Here is an 8,156-nt window from a genome sequence, read left to right on the forward strand (position 1 = left end):
AGGGGTACATAGGAGTCATTTTGAGGAGTGGTCTCTGTCTCCTCCCACAGGCAATGGTGCCTCTTTCCAGTTCACTTGGCCCCTTCTTCCACCATATATGTGCCACTGCATGGCCAGGGAGGCAGAAGAGGGCAGGGTAACGCTGCAGTTGTCTGGAGGACAATCCATCAGGTTATGAGGATTTAGGAGCTCTGGGCTTGGCAGGGGCTGGGGGAGGGGGGTTGTCCTCTTTGAGTTTCTAGGAACCCATCTGGTGGGGAGATATTTAGACACCCCAGAATCTCAGCCAATCATGTTACCTTAGCAATCTGACTATGTCTCTGAGCCACATGTCTAATCACTTACACATTTTTGACTTCCTTTCTTTCACTGCTTTGACTCCAAAATAAAAATTAAGCTCACCCTACACCCACTTGTTCCTTCAAAGCACTTACCACAGTTTTCAATTATGTTTATTTGTGTGCCTGGCATACTGGACATGATCAAGGAATAACTGCTGAATTTTACATGTTCAGTGTTGTTGAAGACTAATTATTTCATTTTGTTCTTCAAAAATGTAAAACATGGCTCATCTACAAATACAGAATGAGTACTCGTCAAAGATTTCAACTCTTTTAGACCACAGAAAGCCAGCTCCAAAAAGAAACAGAGAATCAGAGTTTTTCATTTGATAAAGCTGGACGAAGAAGTCCAGGCTAGAAAAAAGCTAGTTAGCATGTCACAGGGCATGAGGTTCCATGGTGTAGTGGTTATCACATCTGCTACACTCAGAAGGTCCTGGGTTCAATTCCCAGTGGAAGCATTCAGACTGAATTCTAACAGTCACCTTAGGGGTTATTTTTCTCCACCAGGCAGAAGAGTGTTGCATCTTCTCCTGGATGAAAATCAACATTGTCTCTCTTCTCTGCTCTGATGAGAGGAAAGATCATGTTTTTTATTTTACTCCAATTAATTAATTTTACAAAGAAACTTTATGCCTTATATATAAATGGGAACCAGTATTACTTTCCATCAAGCCAAGGTAACACCCTGAAGCTGGCACAACAGGACAGTGATACATTCAAAAGAAAGATGCAAAAAAAGCATGAAGTTTTCTTCGATGTAGGTAAAGATACAGTTCTCTAGGTGCAGCTTTGTGGAGGAGACGCAGAGAGCTGCCCTCATGGAGGGGCACACTTCCTGGCCTTTAGATGCACGTCAATGAGAATGTCTGCTTCCTGGGACACTGGCTAAAGCCCAGGGCCTTTTCCCCATTGGACCACGCTCTGATTAAACCAAGGTTTTGCTTGAAAAGTCCCTTCTGGCAGATAGCACAAAGCCATTACAGTGAATACTGTTATCTGCCAAAGGCCCTCAATCCGGAGCCTGCTCTCTCTTGGTTAAAAAGCGAGATGTAAGCTATCATACATTGAATGGAAAACAGCAAGTTCCTACTGTATAGCACAGGAAACTGTATTCAATATCCCATGATAAACCATAAAGGAAAAGTATATTTTAAAAAAGAATATAAAAAAGGGAGATTAGAAAGTGTGAGACAGGTGTTGCAGACACTCTAGCACCACAGTGAGACTTGTGTTTTGACATTAACAGGGTGACCTATCCTAGACGAAAAGTGAGTAACTTTCTCACTAAGTGACTTTCGTTTTCTTTAATAGCACACTTGTTCCACACATTGGGAAACTCAGGGTTCCAGATGATGGCTTAGACCCTCTCCTGAGCTAACATTCTTGTTCTTATTTAGGAAGAGCATGGAGAGATGAGACTTCAGTGAGCTTCTATTCCAAGACTTTGGGGAAAAAGTTCAGATGGGTGACACAGAGACAGAGACGAGGACTCACGGCTCCAATCTAACCATGGCACACGCTGCGTTCTCCTTCTGGATTGATGGGTATGGTCAGAGCAAGACTACACATGGTAATGGGACTGATGGCTTCGGAGCATGCTCCAGGAATCCCTATATACAGCATTGAAATAGCTGTGGGAAGAGGAAGCCTAGGCTCTAGTGCCACAGCTGCTAGGATTTTACTTCCTACCCCTACCCCTTACTCTCTGTATAATCTTGTGTAGCTAATTTAACCTCTTTGAACATCAGTCTCCTCCTCTGTAAAATGGGAATAGATTAAAGCTTCTCTCACTGAGCTATTGCATAGATTAAATGGGTAAACAAAGAGCAATCAGCAGAGTGCCTGGCATGTGGTCAGGCCTGTACAGAGACAAGATGCTGTTGATACTAGTCTGCCCGCCTCTCATGTGGATCTATTTCTCCTTCCATTTTTATCCCACAGCTCTTCCTCTTGGTTTTGGAAAACAGCATTTATACAGTACTTGAGACCACATTCTTCTCCATGTGTTGGCAGAGAAGCCTGGCCCATAGAAAAATCTCCAGCTTGCTTGCAGACCAAAATCCAAATGGATTGTGGGGCTTTTTGTTGTTGTTGTTGTTTTGGGGGGGTGCACTTGCGGCATATGTAGGTTCCCAGGCTAGAGGTTGAATCGGAGCTACAGAGCTGTAGAGAGCTATAGCTGCCAGCCACAGCCACAGCAATGCAGGATCCGAGCCACATCTGCGACCTACACCGCAGCTCAGAGCAACACCGGTTCCTTAACCTACTGATCAAGGGCAGGGATCAAACCCACTACCTCATGGTTACTACTCAGATTCATTTCTGCTACACCACAACAGGAACTCCCCTCCCCCCCCTTTTTTAGGAAAAGATAAATGTTAAAGTGAAGCACCCCAACCAACATTTTTCCCTGTAGGACAAAATGATGGCAAATGAGCAAGAATTCAGGAGCAGAGCAAAATGGAGAAACTGGCTGAAGACAGAGCAGGAAAGTTAAAGAGGTATAAAGATGGACTGAGAGCTTTTAAGTGAATCAAAAAAAATAAAGGGAATTTAAAGGTTGTTCTTGGGTGCTCCCTGGTGGCCTAGAGGTTAGGGATCTGGCATTGTCACTGCTGTGGCTCAAGTCACTGCTATGATGGGGGTTCAATCCCTGACTTGGGAATTTCCAAATGCGACAGGTGTGGCCAAAAAATATTTTAATGAAAGTTGTCTTTGAATTAAACAGAAATACTTTGGGAATCACTCATGCCTGATTGCTTAGCAGGAAAGCCCCAGATTCCCCAACCAGGCAAATGTTCTCAATGTCCTCACGGCAGAATTAGATAGTTTGGATAGTCATGATGGACTCCACTCTTTTCTTTAGCATTTTTAAAAAATTTTTTAAAAGTATAGTTGATTTACAATGTTGTGCCAATTTCTTCTATACAGCAAAGTGAGCAAGTCATACATATATGTGTATATATATATATATATATATACACACACATATATGTATGACTTTTCCTCTTATTACCTTCCATCATGTTCTATCCCAAAAGACTGGATAGAGTCCCTAGTGCTACACAGTAGGATCTCATTGCTTATCCATCCCACTCCTGGGCATTTGGACAAAACTCTGATGGATTCTTCTGATTTTTAAATCCCATTTTGAAGGAGTGAATTCAGACAAATTGGATGTAAACAGAGGGGATTTCTCCATTTCAAAAATTTATTTCCCAAGAACATTCATGGTATGATTGCTATGTGCTAAACCCTATAGTAGAAGCTTCCCTCAAAATGTTTATAATTGCATGAGTAAAAAGCAGAACACATGAACAAATAATAGGAATGTGAAACACCATGACAGAGTTGAACACAGGATGCTGTGGTCCATCTGTTATCAGACTATGGCCGTGGAGAAAGGGAAGTGGCCAGATCACAGGAAGAAAAATTGTGACACTTGGTAGGCTGGTCCAATGCCACTTTGTTCAGTTCTGATTGTGCTATGTTAAGAGGGACACCCAAGGAAGAGAAGATGATGGTCATGGTAAAAAAAAAAATAAAAAAAATAAAAATAAAAGTGGGCCCTGGTGGAATGGATCCTTGAAATCAGTGGGGTATCATGGAGAAAATCATGGCGAGAAGGCAGTTCTTTCTTTCTTTCCTTTTTTTTTTTTTTTTTTCCTCTGTCTTTTTGTCCTTTTAGGGCCATACCTACGGCATATGGAGATTCCCAGGACAGGGGTCCAATCAGAGCTATAGCTGCCAGCTTACACCAGAGCCATAGTATCTGTGATCTGCACCACAGTTCACAGCAACACTGGATCCTTAACCCACTGAGTGAGGCCAGGGATCGAACCCGAGTCCTCATGGATGCTAGTCAGGTTCGCCAACTGCTGAGCCATGACAGGAATTCCCGGCAATTCTTTTTCTAATGTTTGTCTGGGTTGACTGGCTGGAAATAATGAGGAAGAAGCTCTGAGCACATGATGAGAGTTTAATAATAAATCCTGTGCATTACTGAGTAGAATAGGCTACATTTTGAGGTAGTGAGCTCCCAACCACTGAAGGTATTCAAGTAATTTTTGGATAACACCTAGAATGACTGCTCATCAAGTGATCCCTACATGGGGAACCCTTGAGAGTTTTTTCTTACTCTATTTGGTGAATAGTAGAAAAACTAAAACAGAATTAAAATGGAATGATTTGTTTTCAAAAAAAGGTTAGGAGCCCATCTCTTCTACAAAATGAAGCACACAGATATCATTTTTTCCACTATCAGCCCAACAGACTTAGACCCCAATTTTTGCCCAGCTCCTTACTAGGTGGGGTATCATTTCGTGTATGTCCTCAATCCCCCTAAATTTAAATTATAGCTCCCTTGGTTTAGCCCCTCATAGCATCCTTTTCCTTTTCTTCCTTTTCCCTTCAATTTGTAATCTGATTTCTCCCACTTACTGAAAACTTCCAAAAGGTATGAAACACTCTGAGTTGTTCACCACTGAGTACCTACCACCCAGTGCCCATGACAGTAAGAACTACATTGAAGGTTTGCATATAGTTGTTGAAATGAATTGAAAATACATAGTCCCTATTTTTTGGCTCCAAGTTTTCCTACAAAATGGAGAAAAAATTGTCTGCCCTCAGAGTGTTGGTTTTTTTTTAAGATTATGTGTGTGTATATACAATCAGCATATGTAAGATATGAGAACATGTCTAAATGTGTATGGTACATATTTATGTATATATCTGAATTTCAATGAGATTCTCCTATGTAACACCGGGAACTATGTCTAGTCACTTATGATGGAGCATGATAATGTGAAACAAAAGAAGTGTATACATGTATGTGTAACTGGGTCACCATGCTGTACAGTAGAAAAAAATGTATTGGGGAAATAACAATTGATTATAATGTTAAAAAATTAAAATTAAAAAAAAGAAAGTGAAAAATGAAGGAAACTTCCTACACTGTTGGTGGGAATGTCAGTTAGTGAAACCGCTATGGAAAACAGTATGGCGATTCCTCCAAAAACTAAAAATGAAATCACCATATAATCCAGCAATCCCAGTCCTGGGCATATACCCGGACAAAACAAAGATTCAAAGAGATACATGCACCCCTATGTTTATTACTGCACTATTCACAATAACCAAGACTTGGATACAACCTAAATGCCTATCAACAGATGAATGGATTAAGAAGATATGGTAATGGAATACTACTCAGCCATAAAAAGAACAAAATCATTCCATTTACAGCAACACAGATGCAACTAGAGATTATTCTACTAAATGAAGTAAGTCAGAAAGAGAAAGATAAATACGAAATGATATCACTTAACATGTGGAATCTAAAATATGGCACAAATGAACCTATCTACAGAATAGAAACAGACACACAGACAAGGAGCACAGACTTGTGGTTGCCAAGGGGTAGGCGGTAGGAGTTTGGGGTTAGTAGATGCAAACTATTACATTTAGAATGGATAAGTAATAAGTTCCTGCTGTACAGCACAGGGAACTATATCCAGTCTCCCGGGATAAATCTTAATGAAAAGGAATATATATATAAAAAGAATATATATATATGTGTATAACTAATCTACTTTGTTGTACAACATAAATGAGCACATTGTAAATCAACCATACTTTAGTTAAAAAAATAAGAATAAAGTGTAAAGCAATATGAAAGTTATCATTGGTTTATTATTACGGTTTCTCCATATTGAGGGTGTAGCTTGTGTTAGAGAATTGTGGGCTCCTAGAAGTGAAGATGTAAACACTTGCCCCAACATTCAAGGCTCCATAAATCCAGCTGGGACTCCAAAATATGTAGCAACAGGTACTACTACCAGATGCAGAGATTCATTTATTTACTTAGCAGTGCATGCGAGGGGGATACAGAGGCAGATTCTACATGGCACCTTCCTTTACACAGAGCAGGGTCTACACAGGGTCTGGTACACAGATGGGAAAAGGCAGTGAGATGAGAATAAGAAAGAAGAGAGCAAAGTAGAGTGAAGACTAATTCCAGATGGTTTGAATCTATCAAGTGAAACTGGAATAGAAACCCTGGGCAGGACTTTCCACTGTGACAAAATAGGATGAGTGGTATTTCTGGAGCCCTGAGACACGGGTTCAATCCCCAGCCCTGCACAGTGCTTTGAGGATCTGGTGTGGCTACATCTATGGGCATAAGTTGCAATTGCAGCTCAGATCTGATCCCTGGCCTGGGAACTCCATATGCTGCAGGGAGGCCAAGAAAGAAAAAGAAGAAGAAAGAAAGAAACCTCAATCAGTGACTTATAGGGCTGAAATTCAGAATCGATGTCTACGATATTGGCATTTCCATACCAGATGAACACAGGCATTGCCCCATACCTCGCCCCAGCATTCTCTCTCTTGTCAACCTGGTCCCTCCTGTTGTGGAGCCGTTCCCACAAACCACCCGGAAAGGGGTTCATCACTGGAGCTGCAGGGGTCCTTCATGACCAGGCTGGTGCATCAAGCCTAACTGGTCTTTTTCTGAGCATGATCGCTCATTGAATATTTTGACTGTCCCCCCTCCCAGGAGGATTTGGGATTGTGCAGGGGAAGGAGGAAGGGAAAGCTTGGGGAAGAAAGAAGCAACAGAAAAGGAAGAGACCACGAGGTTTCAAATCACTTGAGTTCAAGATGAGAGGTCAAAGCAGAAACTGGTGAGTGGGTCCAGGTAAATGGCTGATGATGGGCAAAATATTACACAAGAGGGGCCCTGGCATTTCGCTGCCAGCGTTCAAACCTACCACTTTCTAGCTTTGCAGCCAAGGGCAAATTGTCTGACTACACTAAGTCTCAATTCCTCATCTGTATAATGGGGATAATGATAGCACCAACATCTTAGGCAGCTGTGAATGAATATTACTATGATCCCTGATCCGTGGTAAGTATAGAATCTGGCACAAAGTGATCACTACTGTTATTACTAAATGGCTCTGTGCTTAATGCTTTGCATGCATCACATCATTCAACCTTCAACATCCCTAGGTGTGATCGAAAATGATGGTAACTTGCTGATAACTGAGTTCGCCATTAGGATGGATCCTTCTTGACCCCGAGTTTGCGCTAAAGTTATTAGGTCCATTATCACCATGAGAATCCTGAGTGGATAGCTGGGCTGTTACAGCTTTGCTGCTATGGCAACGCAGGCCTTTTTGATGTCCCTGCTTGATAATTTTACAGGCATTGTCGTACGTAATAAAAATTGCATGACCCTGGACCCACCCAGAGCAATCTTAGCAATAGAGAGGCACTACAGCCAGAGAGACATCGATAGAACTCAAGAGATGCGTGTTAACAGTGAACAAAAAGAAGAACTGGCCTTTAAAAATTAGCTCTGAAAATTCCATGGTAGCCATAAAGGCCATTTCTAAGCCATGTAATTCCTTCCCTTCCATGGAGAAATGTTAAAAGGTTAATTTCAAGGTGAAGAGTAGATGCAACAGTGGGCAGAGAGAAGAGAATCAGGTCCCAGGTTAGTGGATATGTAGGGGACATCCTTAAAAAAAATAGAGGATAGGAGAGAGGGGCTTTGGGAGGCTATGTTTCCTTGAAATGTTCTGATCTTTTTAAATTCACCTCCTCAGCTAGCTGCATCACATGACTTCTCACACGGTACCCATTTAGGCCTCAGATTTGTGAAAGAGGCTCTCCTTTAAAAGCCAGTGATTAATTTATTTCATTCCTTAGATTACTGTCTGAGTTAGTCAGATTAAATATTGATGGAGATGGTGATTTCCAGTATGTTGTGCAGCACCATGTTAATATCCAAAGTAAACAAACCTTCTA

General features: G+C 41.4%; 1 long non-coding RNA gene across 1 annotated transcript in view; it reads left to right on the top strand.

The window, feature by feature from the left end:
- LOC106506610 (uncharacterized) overlaps nt 1-6,013 on the top strand; it is a 421,075-nt gene extending 415,062 nt beyond the window's left edge. The window contains exons 6-7 of the long non-coding RNA XR_014831927.1: nt 1,742-1,888; nt 2,286-6,013. This is a non-coding gene — a long non-coding RNA (uncharacterized LOC106506610). The remainder of the gene's footprint in view (nt 1-1,741; nt 1,889-2,285) is intronic.
- The last annotated feature ends 2,143 nt before the right edge of the window (nt 6,014-8,156 follow it).

The sequence above is a fragment of the Sus scrofa genome, chromosome 17 (genome assembly GCF_054392235.1).
Source record: "Sus scrofa isolate SSC_HxYL_T2T_F1_AM1 chromosome 17, Sscrofa_HxYL_maternal_Yorkshire_Landrace_v2.0, whole genome shotgun sequence".
NCBI lineage: Eukaryota > Metazoa > Chordata > Mammalia > Artiodactyla > Suidae > Sus > Sus scrofa.